Source organism: Furipterus horrens, unplaced genomic scaffold (genome assembly GCF_987537825.1).
Source record: "Furipterus horrens unplaced genomic scaffold, mFurHor1.1.pri manual_scaffold_1, whole genome shotgun sequence".
NCBI classification, from domain to species: Eukaryota; Metazoa; Chordata; class Mammalia; order Chiroptera; family Furipteridae; genus Furipterus; species Furipterus horrens.
This window is the reverse complement of record NW_028327171.1, coordinates 32,151,501-32,171,894: the sequence shown is the minus strand read 5'-3', so window position 1 is coordinate 32,171,894 and position 20,394 is coordinate 32,151,501. Positions and strand designations below refer to the sequence as shown.

Here is a 20,394-nt window from a genome sequence, read left to right as displayed (position 1 = left end):
TAGCTAGTATCATGTTAATGTGCTAATTAGCTTTGAGGTATATGAGAGTCACTTATACAAACATACTATTACTCTGACAGCCCATTTACTGATCCCGGTACATGCTAATTTGGGGCATTTTGGGTGGCACCAGCTTCATCACACAGATGCCAATTGTAGTGAACACACAGGTATTATAATCAATCATTTTCTAAGTGAGGAAACAAGAAATTTAAAACTGCTTTGAATCCGTGTTAAAAAATATGGAATTCAGGTACTCTACTATTTTTACTATTGGCCTCTATTGTTCTTCATTTGTGCTGCTTGGACCTCTTATTAATGAAGGTGTCTACAGTGGTTCATTTTCTTCCATTCTTAACACCTGAATCTTTTAAAAGACGTAAGATGAGAAAGAACAAAGCAAGGGTAGCTGGGATTGTGGTACTCCCAGAAAGTCTATACACCATTGAAATTGCCTAGGTGTCTGGTATAGTTCCTGTACAGTTACAGTGCTCCAGGCTGCGGTAGGCAGCAGTCCTCTGTGTCCTAGAGCACCTGGCACACATTCCTGTCATTGTGCTTATCCCTCTGTGCCATCATCATCTTCTGTTACCAAGTTGATAACAGATGTTCAAAAATAGGTTTTGAATAGCTGAACAAACAAAAGAAGGATTATTGTTGAAAATAAGAAGCCCTTTGGGTTTAGAAACAGCTATTTAGGTCTGAGAAAAAAAAAGAAAGCTAAAAGAAAAATCAAAATAATGAAAGGAACTTTTTTTTCTTGTGGTATGTTAGTTTGTACTCTTTAGGGAGACATCTTTCAAATGCTGGCTTCTATTCTTGTTATTTTTCTGTGATCAATGCAGCTCGAAGACTTCTGGTAGTAATTTACTTTAAATATAAATAATATTATTGTAATATCATTAAAAATACATGAGACTAAAACAAGGGTATGCTCAGAGCTATAATTGCCCACTAGAATAAGTTAAGATTTTGCATCCTTGATACTGATGATGATGTTTAACCACAGTACTTAAAAATTATATTTTGAAAAACTTTTTAAAATGACCCTTGTAGTTTCTCATAGATAGCAAATAATTATTACTAATTATATACATATGCATTAAATACATATGGAATTAAAGTTCAATTATATATTGCTTGGAAATTTGGGCGAAGTCTTATTTAACCATGTTAGATCTGGAATTTTCCATTTCTAATCACAGGATAGTGATAGATCATTCAGAGAACACTGTGGGGATTTGGTGTTTTGATAGCCTCTAAGAAGATTATATAAATATAAAATACTGTTTTCCCAGGAAAGTGTTAAAACAATACTTTCCTAAAATATACTTACTATATAAAGGACACATAATTCATTGTTGAACGTTACGATGCTCTGAAAGCATTTAGTGTACCTACAGATTTTGAAACAACTCAAAATACCAGTTTTTATCAAGAAAGTTTTGTATATCAGTAAATATTAAGGTCTGGTGAAAGCTGCACTAAGAATTTAACTAGGCAAATATTCACATATGGGAAATAAATATAAAAACATACTTCTACTAAATATATTCAACTCTAGGGAAACATGCTTTCCCAAGTAAATTCTATAGAAAGTGTGTACTTCATAACTCATTAATAATGGCCCCCTCTTCCATGATAACTGAGCATGCACCAGTCAGATTACAAGAGATTACAAGAGATTTTATTTTACACATTTGTACAATGCTCCTACACCTCTGGCTACATTAAAAAGACAAAATATTAATAAGAAGGAAAAACTCCTCCATATTTCTCTCTGCCTCAGGGCATTAAAAGAAAGGCTCACTACAGAAGTTGTATCCTTAGTAGTTACTTCATTTTACTCCATTTTATTTAGTTTGCTCTTTAAAAGGCAGATATCACCATAGCAAAACTGCACTGTCCTTAAGCAGTAGACATATGCCAACAGACCTTAAGACTTTACTGACAACCCAGGCATTAAAGAAACATAGAATTTTATGCAGTGGAGGAGAAAGAAGACTTCAATGACTCTAAAAATGTTGCTTCATGATTGAGCTTGGGTAAGAGCACAAAATTATTTATTCTACTTATCACTATATTTGTTCTTCTCCATTAATTAAAACTGATAGATACATGATGTATAAATATACCTAATGAAGTTGAAAGGCTAGTGTATTTGGAAACTAAAGACCCAAGTTCAAGTCCCAGTTCTGTCACTTACTAATTTCATATCTTTGGGTTTTCGGCTTCAGTGCTAAATGGATAGTTTACTACAATGTGGAGAACTGGGAAGAGCATCTTTAGAACTAGAAATCAGCAGTTTTTGGGGGGCCTATCAAGTTTGCGATGCTTATTAGTCAAGCAAACAGAGATGTTGAATACATAGTTTAATATATGTGTATACGCATGTGGTTAAAAGAAAAAGTGGAAATATAAATTTGACATTGAGAGAGGGGCCAAAAATGGAGAGAAAAACCTGGAAAGTGTGAAAACATGGAAATGAGCTAAGTATTTCAAGAAGAACGAGGGTTAGTCAACTGTATTGAAAGCTGCTGAGAGGTCAAATAGGGTAATATTAGAGAAGTTAACAGGCAGTCTGGTAACATGGAGTTCATAGGTGGCTATCCTGAGGTAGCAGTGACAATCTAATTAGTCTGGGATGATGAGAGAATGCAAGATGAGGAAGAGACATTGACAAAGTTATAAAAAAAATTGCTGTGAAGGTGATCAGAGTAAAGCTCTAGTGGCATGTAGGCTTATCAGAGGATATTTCAAAGATAAGAGATATTGAACCACGTTGATATGCTGCTGAGAATGATCCACTAGACAGTTGCAATAGCAAAGACCTTTGGATAATGAGAGGAAATGGAATCCAAAGTACAATAGAGAAGACAGCCTTTGACGGCAGCAGGGACACTTCCTTCAAACTAATAGGGGCAAAGACTTTTCCAAATACTTCTGTGAGCTATTTCACGTCAGTTGCTAGCTTCAGTGATAGTTTGTACACATTATATTGATGACATAAGAGACAAGGTAAGGATAAAGGTAAGTGGCAGGGGTGATATAAAGATTTAAAGATAAAGAAAATGTTCAACATTCATTTTGATGATGATGAAAGTGGACACGTTCTCATAGTATATCTTAAGAAGCTATATTGCTTACTCATTTGAGATTTATGAATTTCAAAGAAAACAAGTTAACACGGTTGCATTTTAAACCTATCAAAATTCACTTGCTTAGATATAGATATGAAGTGAAAAAGGAAGGGGAGAAATCACTGAGAAAAAGGTAGGGTTTGAAGATGAGGAAGAAAAATAAATAGTTGGCATACCATGATTACAAAAAAGGCAAAGATAAAGAAATTGTCGAAATAAATAAGAAAAAAAATGCTGCCATTCGAAAAAGGAGGGAGGAAGTAGAGGGTGGGTGAGGACAGAAAATGTTGAGGTGGAGAACATGAACATGAAGGAATCTGTAGCAGATGGTTTTATCTTAGCTAAGTAGAAAGTGTGTTCATACACAGATGATCAGCATACCAGTAGGAAAGACACGAGAGAAGGAAATAGCTGCAATAGCTATTAATAGCAGCTAATAACTCAGCATATTAACATTTGAATATGTTCATAATAAGGGATATATTACATTGTATAACTGAGCCTAGGTGAGGAAGAAGCTAAGGTTAGACTACATACATCATAGGAGCAGAGGGATGAGTCAGTGAAAGAGAATGAGAAGTTGGAAGGAGATGCTTAAAGAGGCAGGGTGGAAAGGAATAAAAAATGGTGGGGTAGGGGAGAAGACAAGGGCTAACATGAAAGGTACTCTATAGCATCCAGTGTGTCAGACATTTTGCTACAATCTGGAGCTGCTCCTTGTACTGCTGGTTCCTTCCCTTGTGCTAGCTCTTTTGCCTTGAGTTTTACATAGGAGTTACTAGTGTTTGATACACATTGCATGGCAGAGGTGATGAAGGAAGGCAGACTCTTCACAAGGAGAGTCACGGGTCCAAGGGAGCCTCAAGTCAGAAGACCTGAGACTTAGTCCTTACCGGCTACTCTGGGGATCACGACGCCGGCAATTTCCTATTGACTCTGGGCTCATTTCTTTAAATTAAAAGGGAGGGGTTGAACTTCTAAGCTCTCATTCCTACCCCACTCTTACGGGAAGCAGTCTCAGGAGCTTTGCTTTGGCAAAATATTCAGTGTTGTTCTTTTATTACTCCTGTTTAATACTTGTCAAATGCCACACATTTCCAGGGCTGCAATTCACTGCCACTTACTGTAACACTGTTTTCCATCAGCTCCCAGCTCGAAGCCAGGGTGGCAGGCTCAAGTGAAAGATCGCACTGTGTTCACACAGCGCTGGCTCCAGTGACCGCCCCCTCCTGCACACTCATTTATGTCTGTAAAGACAGAGACACAGTGGCTATGTCTTTGGAGGTTGGATTAAGATTTATGCATAAACTATAAAAACCCACTAAAGCATTCCTTCCCCTTCAACCCCCAACATCAAGTGTAACAGAAAAATACCATGTAGCTCTATATTTACAAATGAATTAACTACTAATGACATTAATTCTAATATCAGTCTTATGCTCTAAAACACTTATATCTATTGCAACCTACTAGCATCTATTATTTGGGAGAAAGAGAAAAGAACACAAATAATAAAAATAGACATTATCTGTCCCCTAATAATACAGGTAAGAAGCCACTGTAATTTATCTTTAGAAATATACATCATATTTGTAACCAACGATGGTATTGCCCTGTTTTAAGGTAGTCAGTATGTGTGGCCGTAGATAAGGCAGATCCATGGCCTTCATATGTAGCAATCCACAATGTATGCTGGACATACGATTATCACTGGGCCATGCTATTTAAGCAATCATGCCCTTTCTCTCTCCCGACATCGATAGCAAAGTCTCTTCAGTTTCACTCCATTTTGTGGTCCAGGCAGTCCCTGCTCCTCCCCTTTAATTGGATAGGTCTCACCATCATTGTTCCCGGCTTGAACGTGTGCAGTTTTGTCTTCTGCATGTCATCCTTACCAGGGCACTTAAGAGAAATACTCATTTTTGTAAGGTATTTATAAAACCCTAAGTAGCAATAATTTGGGGGACAGACTTTTTAGGAAAATGGTATTAAATAAAACTTTGAAAGAAATTATATATAGATAGATACAGGTGCATCTATATATGTATATATTTGTCAGTTTCCCACAAATATCAAACAAGAGCCTATTCTGTGCCAGGTGCTGAGCTAGGCAAGTGCTATGTGAATAGAGGACCAAAGCAGAAATGTTTTCTGTCAGAAAAGTCTGTTAACAGAGTTCACAGAAAAATTTTACCGCAGTTTTGACTTAAAGGAAAAAAAAACAAAACAAAAAATAACTAACACCACTAGTTTTTAGGTTTAATTGTTTTTTTATTTTCTCAAAGTGTTCTTAGTCCCATAAGTCAGGAAATATGTTGCTATTTTTATAATTAATCCAAATACGCTTTCTTATGTCATGATAAAATGAAGAATTCTATGATTTCTAAGAAGTTATTAAAACAATGACTGTCCCCCAGGAATGACTTCATTTATCAGTTCTGGACACGAAGTGATTTGTCACTTATCTTTCAATTGAAATATGGCTATTTTGTTATTTCTAGGAAACAGAAATATGCAGCCTTGTATTTATAGAGCCTTGTTCTTCCTTTGTTCCTTCTTTTCTTCCTTCCTTCCTTCCTTCCTTCCTTCCTTCCTTCCTTCCTTCCTTCCTTCCTTCCTTCCTTCCTGTTCTTCCTTCCTTTCTTGTTTCAATTATCCCTATTTCTGAAAACACTCATTTGCACATACTTGCTTTTCAGAGATTATCAGTACCTTCTATAGCCTATAATAATAAAAAACCTTCCTGTGTGGTTATGGAAGGCTTTGAATTATTAATTCTGGAATTCATTTCAGAATGAGAAACAGAAAACAAACAGTATTAATTCTGAAACTATACCAGACCTTTTTATTTTTGTAATTAAAACTTTCACTGAGTTTTTATAGTATCATAAAATACCTTTCAGAATGATCAAATAAGAGTATAAATGTTCCATTTTAAGCATAAAAATGAAAACATGTTTCTCCTAGCTGTTCTGACTATTCAAACTGAATTACACAAAATTTCTAACAATTACACAATTAAGCTATCAGATTCAAGTTTCTACCTCCACAGGCTTTTTTGTCTTCAGACAGCTGGTAGCCTGGGTGACAGGCACACCTGGCCACTCCATTCTCACTCTGACAGATGTGGGCACATCCATTCCCTCCCGTGCAGGGGTCCACCTCTAAAAGCAATTAAGCAGTGATAGTTCATAATTAATTAATGTTGGAAAGATATACAGAATGGAAGTGGGGAGAAAGGTGAAGAGGGAACTGAGGCCACTGGGTATCTCATATAAAGACATTGAGGACTGTTGCAAATTCTTTTCCACTTTCAGGTGGAATTAACTCATCAAAACATTTCCCATTGCGTGATTTGAACTCTAAAATCTGAACAAATCCAAATGTGGATCAAGGCCAAAAAAGAATTAACTTAATTTCACTCTTCCCAAAAGTATATTTACTGCCCAAAGTTAAAGGGAGCAGAAACTCCACCATACACCTTTGCTTTTTATCTCCTTCTCTCCCCACAATGTTGAAGTGCCATGAACAGATATACTTGCCTTTGTTCCTTGTGTGGAAAACTTGTAGTATTTCCTGAATTAAGATAAGGTTCACAATGTGTTTTTCATAGATTTTATTTATCAGGTTGAAGAATTTCTCTTCTATTTCTAGTTTTTTTGAGTTGTTTTTATCATAAAAGGGTTTTGATTTTGTCAAGTGTTTTTGTTTCTGCATCTATTGAGATGATAATGCAGGTTTGTCCTTTATTCTACTGATACAGTATATTTCATTAATTGGTTTTCATATGTTGAACCAACCTTGTTTTCCTGAGATACATCCTACTTGATCATAATGTATATTCCCTACTATACATTGTTGGATGTGGTTTCCTACTTTTTTGTTGAGGATTTTTATATTTTTATTCATATTCATATTCATATTGTTCTGTAGGTTTCTTGTGAAATCCTTGTCTGGTTCTGGTATCAGGGTAATACTGGCCTCATGGAATGGGTTGAGAAATTTTCTCTCTTCTTAATTTTGAAAGAATTTACATTAATTCTTCTTTAACTGTTTGATATAATTCATAATTGAAACCATTTGGGGCTGAGCTTTTCTTAATGGGAAGTTTCAAAATTACTAATTCTATTTCTCTGCTTATTATATGTCTAACTAGGTTTTCTATTTCTTTAGAAGTCTGTTTCAGTAGTTCTTGTCATTCAAAAATATATTTAAAATGTATTTGTGTAGACTAAAGCAAACATAATAAAAATGTATTATTGTGTTTGTTACATATAACAATAGTATGGAACAATGAAATATTAAGAAATGAAAGTATATTGTTGTAACATTCTAATATTATACATAAGTATCATTTCAAAGTTAATGATGTATGCTATAAATCCTAAAACAACAATATTTATTCATTCATACATTTATTTATTTATTTCCACCCACCCCTCTCCTCTCGTTGCAATCACCATACTGATGTCCAAGGCCATGAGTCCTTTTTCATTTTTTCTCAATCCCTCTATCACTCAACCACCCCTGCCAAACTATCAGCTTGCTCTCAACAAGTCTATCTGTATTTTGTTTGTTACTTCAGTTTGTTCATTAGATTCCACATATGAGTGAAATCATATGGTACTTACCTTTCTTTGACTTGCTTATTTTACTTAGGATAATGTTCTCTAGCTCCATCTATACTGTTGCAATATCAGAAATAAAATTAAACATAAAAATCATTAATTAATTAAAGAGAAGGCACAAAAGAGGATAAAGAAACAAAGAATAGATTAGATAAGTGGTTTAATTTCCAAAATTTATGAAGAACTCATATGACTCAATACCAGGAAGACAAACAATCCAATTAAAAAATGGGCAAAGGACCTGAACAGACACTACTCCAAGGAGGACATACAGAGGATCCATAGGCATATGAAAGAATGCTCAACATCACTAGCCATCAGATAGATGCAAATTAAAACCACCTCACACCAGTCAGAATGGTCATCATTAACAAATCAACAAACAACAAGTGCTGGTGAAGATGCAGAGAAAAGGGAACCCTATTGCACTGTAGGTGGGAATGCAGACTGGTGCAGCCACTATGGAAAACAGTATGGAATTTCCTTAATAAACTAAACATGGAACTGCCTTTTGATCCAGGGATCCCAATGCTGGGATTATACCCTAAGAATCCTGAAACCCCCATCAAAAGAGCCTATGCACCCTTATGTTCATAGCAGCATTATTTACAATAGCCAAGTGCTGGAAACAGCCTAAGTGCCCATCAGTAAATGAGTGGACCAAAAACTGTGGTACATTTACACAATGGAATACTATGCAGCAGGGAGAAAAAAGGACTCCTACCATTTGGGACAACATGGATGGAACTGGAGAGTATTATGCTAAGTGAAATAAGCCAGGAAGTGAAGGACAAATGCCATATGATCTCACTTATATGTGGAACCTTATGAACAAAACAAACAAATGTGCAAAATAGAACCAGAGACATGGAAATAAGGTACAAAGTGACGGCAACCAGAGGGAATGAGGTGAGTGGATAACATAATGGGGGAAAGAAGGGGAAGGGTCTAGTCAAAGAACAAGTATAAATGACCCATGGACATGGACAACTGGGTAAGGATTGACTCTGGGAGGTGGGATGGGGAGAGCAATGAGGGAAAAATTAGGACAACTGTAATTGAACTACAATAAAATAAAATAAAGAATTCTCAAAATAAAATAAAATTTATTTTATTTAAAAAAAGGAAACAACAGCATTCTCATAGATTTGAACCCATATAGAAAAATATATTAACTGTAAATGTAAACTATAAATGTAAGGGTTTTCAGACTTGAAAAAAGAAAAGACCGTATATATGCTATCTATAGTAAACTAATTTTATCTAAAAAAAATATAAAATCTATTTAAAAAATATACCATTTAAAAAAAGGATATACTATAGTAGTAACAAACAAAAAAATCTGAATAGACTATGCTAATTTGAAACAAAATAGATTTCAGGCAAGGTTGATTAGTATGCAAAGGGACATATCATATTAATAAAGAATTTTTTTCAAGAAAACACAGTACCATTCTAAGCGTATATGTACTGAATAACAGAGATTCATAATACATGAAGCATCAATTGATATAACTGAGAGAAGTAGACAAGCCCATGCATATAGCTGGATATTTCAATATTCCACTACCAATAATTCATAAGACAATCAACAGAATAGTAATAAACTATATAAGTATAAGGCTATAATAGCAAGTATGACTTAAACAACTATCAAATAATTTAATGCCATTTATAACAACTTCAGTTAGTAATTACAAAATACACAATTTTTTCAAAAACATTGAACAAGACAGACCATATTCTAAGCTAAAACCCAAGTCTATGTAAATGTAAAGTGATTACAGATATAAAGAGTATATTTTCTGATCAAAATGGAATTAACTGAGAATACAAGATGGTATTTAGAATTTCTTCAAATATATAGAAACGTAATGTAATTCTGATATCCATGACTCAAAGAATATCCCAAGGAAATTAGAAAGTATTTTAAATTGAATGAAAACATTAATATGTACAGGGAGAAACTAAAGCAGTGTTTAGAGAAATGTATAGTTTAAATGCTTCTATCAGAAAAGTAGTAAGGAATAAAGTTTAGAAACTAAAAACAAAAATAAATTCAACTCAAAATAAATAAACAAAAAATTAATAAAGATAAGATGGTAATCAGTGAAATAAATAAACAATAGAGAAAATCAATGTGAGACCTTAGTTTTTGAAAAGGTCAATGCAATCGACAAACCTCTAGCTAATCTGAGTGTAATAAACACGGGACAAATTAATAAGGAAATATTATGCATAATTTCTTGCAAATCGATTTGACAGTTTTTATGAAATAGACAAACACCTTGCAAGGTACAATATATTAAGCAGACTCAAGAAGTAATGCAAAGCCTAAATAGTCTTATATTAGTTTTTAAAAATGAGTTAAAAAATAAAAACTTGTCCTTAAATACAATGTTAGGGCAGGATAGCTTTACTGGTGAATTATCTCAAACATTCAAGTAAGGAATTATACCAATTGTACACAAACTCTTGCAGAAAATAGAAAGGAGAGAATGCTTCTCAATTCACTTTATTGAGCCAGCATTACTCTGTACCAAAACTAGAAAAAACATTACAAAAAAGGAAACCAGAGAAAAATGACCCTAATTAACATAAATGCAGAAATCCCACATAACCTCTTGACTAACAATTCCAAGTTTTGACAAGAGAGTAGAGCTCCAGGAACCCACATACATTGGGTGGAAATATAAACTTAAATAATTCTGGGAGACAATGTGGCAGTATTTTATAAGGTTAAACATGCACTTACCATATGAGTCAACCATTCTACTCTTAGATATTTACTTAGTAATAAAATATTATTCAGTAATAACAAGAAATGTGCTACTAATATAAGTAAAAACAAAGATAAATTTCAAAAACATACCGAGTCAAAGAATACAGACATAAATGATTACATATTAATTATTTTTTTATATGACACCTTAGAGAACACAAATCTAACAGACAGTAACAGGAAACAGATCACTAATTGTTACAATTGAGTGTAAAGTAATTGGGAAAGAAAATAAGAGAAACATTTATGGTGATACAAATATTTACATCTTTATTGTGGTTATAGTTCTATGGTATATTCATTTAAGTGTGTAACATTAACACTGTTGTTTCTTATTGAGTGTAAATTATACCTTTAAACTGTTGAGTTAAAAATGAGTACTTTTTGTTTAATAGGTTGTGGTTTAAATTAAATATAGATTGATATAACTACTCCATTCTTTTTATGTTCCAATGAATTTTTAGCCTCATTCAGAACAAGTACCATACTTTATTGCTTAATAAATAAATATCAAGGTTTTAAAGAAGAATGTGAGTGTTTGACATTCTTCTCACTTTCTTTTATAGAAATGCAATGATTACAACCTCACTTATTTCCTCCTTTTCCTGCCCAGATGGTCATTGTTCTGACTAGCTGGTTGACTGAAATCTCTTCTTCTTCCAAGACTCACCTTCATTTTCCGTGAAAGCTTTACCAGTGATCTCAGTGATGGCTTTCAATATTGAAAGCACCCAGTTTTTTCTCAAATAGCATCCTCTACAACGGTAGTTTTAGGAAGTGTTAGTAGAAGTTGAAGTTGTGTGATAAAAGATTCCAACATCAAATAAGCTTGTTAAATAAGGCAAAGTAGTTCTCCACTGGATTTATCAGAGGCTTTAATGTGTTATAATGCATTATGGTCATCCAAAAGATGATACTGTTCTTCTATTTGCCACATGTATTTGACCATTACTCTTTTTAGCATAAGCCAACTCAATTAGTTACTGTTTTGTAAAACAAATAATGGGAAATGATGGATGATGTCATACATTTAAGTCTTATAACGTGCTTTTTAAACTTTAAGAGATTAATATACAGGACACATTCTATATTTTCAAATAGATTACAATTCCTTGAAGGCAGGGATCTTACTCATATACCTTGATACTCTCTTCTGTCTAGAATCTATATAGAAGGTGCTTCATGAACCCTGGTTCATGAAGAGTGTAGCTATCAGAAATTTGGTTTTATGTATTAGTCTGCCAGTTGCTACTTACCTTGGATGAAAATAAATGCACACTAATAGACTCTAGCTGCATAACAGTGAGTAAGACCATATCCCTGCCCTCATGGAATGTTTATTCTGGTGGGTGAGATACACAGGCTATGAGTAAACCAATAGGAAAATATCAGATTATTGTGAGTCATTGTCATCGTCATCATCATCATCATCATCATCATCGGCAGCCGTCCGTCTCGAGAGACGATGGCGTAGCTTCTTGAGAGTCTATCTGCACCGCCGAGAATGGCTGTGCAGTCCGACTCGGGAGTGACAATCCCTGCCGCACTTGTTACAGGTGAAGGCAGATGGCTGTTGTTGCTGCTGTTGACGCTGCTTCCGCCTCGATCTTTTCTGGACCGCCTCCTCGTTGCATGCAGCCTCTGCGCGTGACGTACCTTGCCTGACCGTGAGCCTCCAGGCTAGGCGGTCGTCTGCTTGAACTTCCCATGTGTTGAGATTGATGGAGCATTGTGTCATATCCTTTTTGCAGATGTCTTTGAACCACAGTTTTGGGCGCCCTGTCATCCTCTGGCCTTCTGCTAGCTCGCTGTAGAGGAGGTCTTTGGGAATACGGCCTGCATCCATTCTTTTGACATGGCCGAGCCACCTGAGGCGTCTCTCACTAAGAACTGCATGCAAACTGCTCATGTTGGCTCGCTTCAGCACCTCGGTGTTGGGGACCTTATCCTGCCAGGCAACATGCAGGACGCGTCGCAGGCACCTCATGTGGAAGCTGTTGAGTTTCCTTTCGTGCCTTGCGTAGGTGGTCCACGTCTCGCTGCCATAGAGGAGAGTGCTGAGTACGCAGGCTTGGTAGATGCGCAGTCTGGTTTTCTCAGTGAGGCTGGAATTGTTCCACGCTCGCCGGTTCAGTTTGGCCATAACTGTGGCTGCCCTGGCGATTCTCCGGTTGACCTCCAAGTCAACTGACAGAGAGCTCGAGATGTGGACCCGAGGTAAGTGAAGTTGTTGACAACCTCCAGGGTGTATCCGTCGATGGTGATGCATGGGGGAGTCCCCGTGCCTTGAGCCATAACGTTCGTCTTCCTCAGGCTGATGGCTAGTCCGAACTCCTTGCATGCGTGGGAAAGGCAAGTGACTAGCTGCTGGAGTCCCTCTTCGGAGTGTGATGTCAAGGCTGCGTCATCGGCGAAGAGCATCTCACAGATGAACACCTCTTTGACTTTGGTCTTGGCTTGTAGATGGGCCAGGTTGTAGAGCTTGCCATCGGATCTGGTGTGAATGAAGACACCCTCGCTGCAGTCCTTAAAGGCGTATTGGAGGAGCATGGAGAAGAAGATTCCGAATAGCGTAGGCGCGAGGACGCAGCCCTGCTTTACTCCGTTGCTGACTGGGAAGGCCTCAGAGGTTGCGCCGTTGTAGGACACTGTGCTGTGCATGTTGTCGTGAAAGGACATGACCACAGCAAGCAGATGTGGTGGACAGCCAATCTTCCGTAGCAAGCTGAAGAGTCCGCTTCGACTGACCAGATCAAACGCCTTCGTGAGGTCGATAAAGGCAAGGTAGAGTGGTTTATGCTGCTCGTGACACTTCTCCTGCAGCTGGCGTAGGGAGAAGATCATGTCCACTGTTGATCGGCCAGCTCTGAAGCCACACTGGGACTCTGGGTAGACGCGGGAAGCAAGGGTCTGCAGGCGGGCAAGAGCGACCCGGGCGAATACATTGCTGACGACGCTGAGGAGAGAGATGCCCCGGTAGTTGTTGCAGTCGCTGCGGTCTCCTTTGTTCTTGTACATGGTGATAATGTTGGCGTCTCTCATATCCTGGGGGATGTAACCCTCCTTCCAGCAGAGACAGAGTAGATGGTGGAGCGGCTGTAGCAGGACTGGTTTCCCTCTCTTTAGGATTTCTGGAGGGATTCCGTCGCTTCCTGGTGCTTTCCCGCAAGCGAGGCGGTCGATGGCTTTGCCGAGCTCTGCCGCAGTAGGTGGGGTGTCTAGCTCCTCCATGACTGGTAGGTCTGGGATGGCGTTAAGAGCAGTGTCTGTTACGATGTTCTTCGTTGTGTACAGCTCGAGGTAGTGCTCGGTCCACCGCCGCATTTGCTGTTCCTGGTCAGTGATGACCTCACCTGTCTTGGACTTAAGGGGGGCGATCTTGGAGGGGATTGGGCCTGTTGCCTTCTTGATACCCTCATACATTCCTCGTGCGTTGCCTATATCGGCGGCTTCCTGGATGCTTCTGCACAGGTTTAGCCAATAGGTGTTGGCACAGTGGCGGGCGGTCTTCTGGACTTTGTTCCTGGCAGCCCGTAGAGCTTGAAGTGTACTGGGAGTGGGCGTGGCCTTGTAAGCCAGTAGAGCCTTCCTCTTAGCCTTGATCACGAGTTCCATTTCTTCCCAGTGAGCCTCGTACCAGTCAGCGTTCTTCCGCTCTTTCTTCCCGTAAGCAATAATGGCGGAGTTGTATATGGCGTCGCGGAGACGTGGCCAATTGGATTCGATAATGTCATCTGCCGCCACTCCCTCGCCGAGTGCATCTTCCATCCTGTTGATGAATTGCTGGGTCTTAACTGGGTTGCTGGCACAACTGGTGTTGATGCGTGGGCGACCCTTCATCTTGGAGTGGTGCAACCTCTTCGGCGTTATGCGCACCTTGCTTACCACGAGGGCATGGTCCGTGTCGCAGTCTGCACTGTGGTAGCTGCAGGTGAGGAGGGTGCTGCCAATATCCGTTCTTCTGGTGATGATGAGGTCAAGCTGGTGCCAGTGGCGGGAGCGGGGGTGCCTCCATGACACCTGGTGGATCTCTTTGCACTTGAAGAATGTGTTTGTCACGCACAGGCCATGGTGACACAAAAGCTCAAGCAGTCGCTGACCATTCTCATTGATCTTTCCTCTCCCAAAGTTTCCGAGGCAGGTGGGCCAGGCCATGTGGTCGGCTCCTACTCTTGCGTTGAAGTCTCCAAGGAGATAGAGAGCGTTACTTCTGGGGATCTTGGATAACGCTTCATCCAGTGTATGGTAGAACTGTTCTTTCTCTTCGGTGGTGGCGCAGAGGGTTGGGGCGTACGCGCTAAGAATGCTGACTGGGCCGAAAGTTGTTGACAATCGGAGGGTAAGTAATCTCTCTGTGCCTCCTGTGGGTGGCTCTATGGAGTTAACAAGCGTGTTCTTCACAGCGAACCCAACACCGTGCTGTCTTGGTTGGTCCGGAGACTTCCCTTGCCAGTAGAAGGTGTAGTTGGTTTCTCTGATAGTTCCGTTGTCGGCCAACCGGGTCTCCTGTAGAGCCGCAATGTCGATGTTTAGTCGTGCCAGTTCCGTGTCGATGACGGCAGTTTTCCTGGCACCATTGATCCACGGAAGGTCTGCAGTAAATCCGGGACACATGGTCCTGATGTTCCAGCTAGCGAGGCGAAGAGCTGGAGGCTTCTTTCTTGTTGTTTGCTTGGAATTGCCTGGTGCGAGTGTTTTGTGGCTCACTTTTCAAGAGACGCCTCTCTGATCCCCACGCACCCAGTGGGGCAGGTGAGCCATGGCGAGACGGCACCTAATTGGCTGGGGGCTGCCCAGCTTGAGGCGGGCGGTAGCTGTCCAGTGAGGTGCGATGACCTCTCCCACCGTCAGAGGAGACCCCTGGCGCTCGTTTCCTTCGCCAATCGGATGAGCTTATAACCGGTAACTGTCTCCTCCCGTGTTAAGTCGACATCTTGCGATGACGCTGGAGTGTCCTCTCCAGTGAAGCTACAAAACCTGGGCAGGGTGATATGGAGGGCCAGCTGTTGCCCATGCAGCAGACCCCCCCCCTCTTCGCAGCTGAAGGATCCAAGGGGAAAGACAGAATCAATACAGCTTGGCTTCAGGTGTGCCGCAGGAGTTGCCGGTGTTGACTACAACGTCAAACCGCCTTAGGGACTCCAGCTCTGGATTTTCTGTCTGGGTGTACTCCCTTAGCCTTTCCCCTGAGGAGGTATGCTGCAAGGCAGCGGAGGTTTGGAGTCAGAGTTTCCCTTCTCCTTAGCCTTTCCCCTGAAGAGGTATGCCGCAAGGCAGCGGAGGTTTTTTGGAATCAGAGTTTTCCTTCTCTGATGTGAGTACTGTGAAGGAAATAAACAAGATGGTGTGAGGCAGGAGCTGAGGAGAGGAGGCTGACTTGAAAAGAGAATTCAGAGCATAGGTCTTGAGACATTGAGCTAGAAAAGATGTAGCATATTCAAAGAGCAATAGGGATCCTCGTTAGCTGCATGTGTGAGACATTGTGGCCTACAGTTAAAGATTTTAGAATTTATTTAAGTTAAATAGTAAGTCATTGAAAATTTTAAGTGGATAAGTGATAGGGTCAAAAATAAAATTTCCAGGTCTCCTGAGTTTTGGTTCAATAATACTTTTCTCTTTATTAAAGCTTGTAAAAATACATGTATTTTATTAAGAAAATGCTTCACATCAAAATGGTCACCCTGAAGCCACATAGGACAAAATCTCTCACTGACTTTGCAATCAATCTTAAATCGTTCAATATCTGAAATGCTTATACACACTTAAGACATTTCAAATTCAAAAGAAATTGCTGTTTCTTTTTCACGTCCTATGCAACTTGGAGAACATAAACAAGGTAATTTGGATGGATGAGCTGGCATGGATTTCACTAAATATGTTAGTTTAACAGCAGTTTAAAATAATACATTGCAATTTATCTTCAACAGCTCTAACTCTGTCTGGAAATCATTTTAAGGATTTGATTATTAGTTATGATTTAGAAAAATGTTTAAGTAAAAAAATATGTATTTTCAATAAGACTTCAAACCTTATTTAGGTTTTTAAAAATACGATTAAAAAATTCAAATTTGGCTATAATTATAATATTTATCTCAAATGAGTCTTTGTCACATAATTCTACTCTTCAAAGGATGTGTTGCATATATAGCCAGAGAGAGACTTTTTAGTTATTTAGAAAATTAAATGTATACTTTGCAAACTATGTGGACCAATTTACACCTCTCAATTTTTAAAGAAAATCCACTTTTTAGAATCTGTACAATGTACACTAAAACAGCTAAATGTTATTTTATTATAATCAGTGACACAGATCTCAAACTTAAGCCCAAGTTTTCTCCCTGAAAGATGCTCTATTGCTCCTCCTCAGGTTTTCCAGTAACGACAATTTTGGTCATTAAACACAGGATTAAAGATTCCATTGGAAGAAATCACTTGCTCAAGAACATATGTTGGTAACCTCAGAGCATTTGTTAAAGGTACTTACTAGTCAGAGTCCCTGATTTCACCTCTCTTTAGGTTCTAACTTTCTGACTTTCAGACACATTTCAAAGCCAGTGATTCTACTCCTAAGGCTGAGATATCCATATTTAACAAAGCACCTAAGTGGCTAACCAATGCACATCTTCATATATGATGATAAATGACATTTTACCAGGAAACATTTTCTGGCCCAATAAATATGTTCCCAAGAAAAATTATTTGAATATATGGGAATAAAAATATCCACTCTAAAATTCCAGTAGTTTCTTTAATTGTTGCTATTTGAAATATAATGGGCTCTCCATTTGTGCAGCAATCATATAATGTAGAGTATGTCTGGGATATTAGTACTTCTCTGAATCAATTCTTACTCTTCTTTAAAAACTTAGATGTTATTGCCTTTGCAAAGCCCTCTCAACCCCATTGGGCTGGCTTATGTGCCATTCACTTGGGGTCCCATAAAATATTATACACATCTTTAGCCACTGTTCTGATATGCTTACGCACCATCTCCCTCATCAGATCATGAGCTTTGTGAGGGGAGAAACCTTTGATTTTCATATCAAGGTACTCTTCATTTCCAATCCCAGTGCCTCGCATGTATTAGGAATCTGGAAGTGTTCCTTAGATGAAGAAAGTGAATGATAATGCAGTAAGTGACAGGATGTTGAGTAAGGTAAGTAAATTTTCTATTTCAAACCTGAAATAAACAAATCCTCAAAGTGAAAATGAGATAAAAAAATCATTTATTACATGCTCTTTAAAAAGTCAGAACCCCCCCCAACCATTAGATTTTCCTTTGAAGTTTTGCTCATTACTAATATTATTCATTTCATACATTCACTATATCTGTTCAAGTTGCTCACCGAGTCAAGTCTTATTTCGAGCACAGCATTATGGATCCCTCTCATCTAGTCCTAGATAAAATGCACACAATCTGTTTAGTTCATGGAGAGAAGTGCGGCTGCCTTTGGAGCTTCTATGTGCTTAATGAGCTGTGTGTTCCCGTTAAAGACTAATTCAAACCAACTAGAGTTAGGGTCATTACGAGGCTTACAGGGGCGCTCATACATGAAATGCTTGCTAAGAATCTAACTGGGATTCATAATTGACAGCATCTCAGTTTACGGGACAGTAAGATTGTATTCATCAAAGTACACTGTAAGACTTTGTATTGATTGCACAGAGAAAACCAACCACATCTTCCTAGGTTGCCACAGTTTAGTCTAGCTGTCAATCTGGCAGTTCCCGGTTGCGAGTTGTGGACACTATTGCTTAACATTCATGTCTGGTTCACATCCTAGCAGTGGCAGTTCAACATCTACTCCTGTTTTCTAACAGCAGCCCAGCCCAGCCAGACAGCCAGTTTCTAACACAATTGCCGCTAGCTCTGACAAGAGGTCTGCTGGTCAAATGCCACTTTCTCTGAGGGCCTTTGAGACTGCTTTGGGAAGTATTAATAAATGCAATGAGAAAACCAATGGGCAGGAACTAAACAAAATATCCTTTTGAAAGTTAAATATGTAATTTAAAAATTATATTTCCCAGAATTGCTATAATAATTATTGTCTGGAATATTCATGTTGACATTTAACATGTTAAACTTTCAAAATGGCATAGAGAAAAGATCAAAGAGACATCATTGTGGAACCTGAGTCTGCCAAAGTCACTAGGTCTGTGACCTTGGGACAATCATTTGACTTCTTGGAGTTCCTTATCTGTAAAACAAGCATAAAGCCAACTATGGGATTGTTGTGAATATTAAATGAAAACAATGTATGCAAAAAAACTAATACTGTACGGGAATATTCGAAGTTCCCAATACATGTTAAGCATTATTAATGTAAATATAGTAAAGAGAAGAATTGAAATGAACAAAATATAATAAGCTAGCATCAGAAAGAGAGATTTTGGAATTTAAGATATTTGAAGTAAAACAACTGTGAGTGGTATGAAAATCCAGAGTGTATTCAGGCTTGTAGATAGTTAAACCTGACAGGAATTGGGGAAATAAAGAATTCTTATTCAGGGAGTTAAATGACTCAGGACAAATACTAAAGTCAGCAAAGATTTACTAAGTTCTTACCATGTGTAAGGTACTGGGAGAAAAAGATAAATAAAGTATTCCCATTGCCCTCAAGGAGTTTACACTATGTGGGGAGATGAACAAGTATGCACATACAGAAAAAATATCTAGAAGGAAATGATCAAGTATTAGAAAAAGAACCAGAACCTGGAAAGAATAAGTTCTCAAAATCTGAAGGAAGAAATTTTCAGGAAGAGAATCAAGAGTAAACTGGTTCAATTGCTGAGGTGTGGAGAGTCCACAAAAAGTGCCAGCATTTTGGGCGCTTTTCTTGTGCTAAGCATAGTTTCAGGCACTTCTCACACCTTTCAATATATCACTCAAATAAGATAAGGACAAGTGTTTACTGGATGGTAGCAGGGAACAATGAAATGTATTTGGAAGAGATAATAGCTCTGTGCTACATTTGGAAATATTTAACAAATGATGTTTATTATTATTAAAGATAATTATTAAAATGACAGAAAATATTTGTATGTTCTTGGCACTGTTTTAAGGGCTTTATATACATTCATTAATTCAATCTTCACAATAACTCAGTGAAGTAGGTACAATTTTAATCTCCATTTTATAGATAAAGAAACATCAGAAAACATACTCAAGGTCTCAAAGTTAAAAAGTGACAGAATTGGGATTTGGGGGGGGGGAAGGGCTTTAAACTCCAGAGGCTGAATTCAGAACCTGTTTCCTATCTCTTACACTACGTTGAAGGAAGAGACCCTGGGCTTTCTCACTCATGATGGCATTAGAGATGGGCTGCTAACAAAGATATTTTATAAAGGCCGACATACCCAGCTGATGAGGGCTTCAGAAAATAACTGATGAGGAGATAGAATTAAAGTTGGATGACAATGATGAATAAAGAGGACAGAAAAGCTAAAGGGTGAATGGATCTTTTCTTCCTGGGGGATAGGGAAAATGGCATGGGGGGAAAATTTGCACAGGTACAGAAACTGATTCGTAAATCTTAGTAAGCAAGCAAGGAGAGCCCGTGAGGTGAAGCCTTTGGAAGGTTGAGCCAGATGGGGCATATGTGATTTGAGCATAGGATTTGGTGTCATCAATGAGTCAGAGTTCCAGTCCTGACTCTGTCAAGAAACAGCTTTGTGACCCTGCAGAAGAAATGTACTCGTTCTGTTTTAGTTTTCTAACCATTTATTGTGAGTCCAGCAACTTACTAAGCCCTTTACATGCATAATCTTATTTAATCTTCATGCACAACCTTATGACATATGTATGACTATTATGTCCAAATCAGAGGTGAGGAAATACCAGTGA

At 38.4% G+C, this 20,394-nt stretch overlaps 1 pseudogene; it reads right to left on the bottom strand.

Annotated features, from left to right (window-relative positions):
* The window catches only part of LOC150020843 (uncharacterized), a 557,669-nt pseudogene that overhangs the window by 109,743 nt on the left and 427,532 nt on the right, over positions 1-20,394 (bottom strand).